Below are 1,381 nucleotides of genomic sequence, written 5' to 3' on the forward strand. Positions count from 1 at the left end.
TGACCGATCAGTCGCTTTTTTCCCCCGACGTGAGTAGAGACGAGTTAGAGCGAATTGACGTCTCTCTCTTTCTCTCTCTCTTTCTCTCTCGCCACCATCTGTTGGCGGAAGCCAGCTAGCTTTAGAAGGCTAAAACACATGCGATCGCTTGTCCAAACTCTCAGAACACAGCAGGGAAGCCATTCAACAAAGCTGCGAAACTCAGACAGTGGGGGAGGCCAGAATTAACGCAGGATCTTCGTAATCATCACTCTATTTTCAAGGAGGGGGCAACTGACTGAATTTATGTTTTTCTGTGTGTGTTTGTGTGTGTGTATCTATGTGTTTCTGTGTATCTGTGTTGAAAGGCTGGATAATGTTTCATAAATTAGTCCATATCTGCTCATGATTCTGTTTTAATGTGTTGCGGCACTGTTACATCATGCTGTTGACCTTCAAGCCAGAGTACTTCATTTATACTAAAAGAGTTCAGGTTGTAAACATCACAGTTGAAACACAACACTTCACACCGGCAGGCGGTCTCTCCCCATTGATTAATTAAAACATGAAAAACGTTTTTCTCGTTGATGGAAAGAAAAATACCCTCCGAGCGAACATAAGAGCTGGAATAAGAACTGATTTTCCAGGCCATTGCATCACTGTAATGCTCATAGTTTACAATAGCAATGGTAACACTGTTTCATAACCTCTGACACTCTCTCTTTTCTCTCTTTTCTCTTTCTCTCTCTTTCTCTCTCTCTAACACACACACGCACATACACACACAGAGACACACACACACACACACACAAACACACACACACACACACACACACACAATCAGACTCGACAATAATTGTTCTAGTGATAATTTCTAAATTGCTAGCTAATTACAGACGGATAAGACTGTGAACACAGACTCACAGGGCATCATGTGACGAATCGCTGGAGACTATTAGGCACACATCCCTGAAGAGTGCTCAGAACAGAGCTCAGAGCTGCACACACACTCACCTGCACACACACACAGAGCTCAGAGCTGCACACACACTCACCTGCACACACACACACAGAGCTCAGAGCTGCACACACACTCACCTACACACACACACACACACACACACACACACACACACACACACACACACACAGAGCTCAGAGCTGCACACACACACAAACACACACACACCTGCACACACACACTCACCTGCACACACACACAGAGCTCAGAGCTGCACACACACACAAACACCTGCACACTTACTCTCACACACTCAATCGGGGCGGGGAGGAGGGGGTCTAATTGCCTCATGCAAATCTACACATTACCCCTACCCACCCAGTACTCTCTCTCTCTTTCTTTCTCTCTCTCTATCTCTCTTTCTCTCTCTCTCTGTCACAC

This window comes from Alosa sapidissima, chromosome 17, assembly GCF_018492685.1.
Source record: "Alosa sapidissima isolate fAloSap1 chromosome 17, fAloSap1.pri, whole genome shotgun sequence".
Classification (NCBI taxonomy): domain Eukaryota; kingdom Metazoa; phylum Chordata; class Actinopteri; order Clupeiformes; family Clupeidae; genus Alosa; species Alosa sapidissima.